The sequence below is a fragment of the Filicampus tigris genome, chromosome 12 (genome assembly GCF_054856515.1).
Source record: "Filicampus tigris isolate MCC_2025a chromosome 12, RoL_Ftig_1.0, whole genome shotgun sequence".
Classification (NCBI taxonomy): domain Eukaryota; kingdom Metazoa; phylum Chordata; class Actinopteri; order Syngnathiformes; family Syngnathidae; genus Filicampus; species Filicampus tigris.
The window spans coordinates 23,325,107-23,325,665 of NC_141228.1; positions in this window are offsets into that span (position 1 = coordinate 23,325,107).

The window sequence follows — 559 nt, forward strand, 5'->3', positions numbered from 1 at the left end:
CAAAGTAGGGTTTCAAAGTACGGTTAGGGTTTCAAAGTAGGGTTTCAAACTAGGGTTAGGGTTTCAAAGTAAGGTTTCAAACTAGGGTTAAGGTTTCAAAGGAGTGTTAGGGTTTCAAAGTAGGTTTTCAAAGTAGGGTTAGGGTTTCAAAGTAGGGTTAGGGTTTCAAAGTAGTGTTACTAAATATGGTCATTTTTTTCACAAAAAATGCCTTACTATACAGGGTCGGGTTTTTTTCCCAAAAAACACCTTATTGTACATGGTCATTTTTTTCCACAAAAAACACCTCCCCCAAACTCGGGTGAGAATCATATTAGGGTTTTAAACCAGGGTTAGGGTTTCAAAATAGAGTAGGGCTAAGGTTTCAAAGTAGGGTTAGGATTTTCAATTAGTGTTAGGGTTTCTCAGTAGGGTTTCACATTTTTAGGGTTTCCAAGAAGGGTTTTAAGATAGTGTTAGGGTTTTAGTTCCCTTCTTCATTTATTTACACTTCATGTAAGTATTTACTATGCACACACACACGGACGGCATGCATGAGAAAACACACGCAACACCTGTG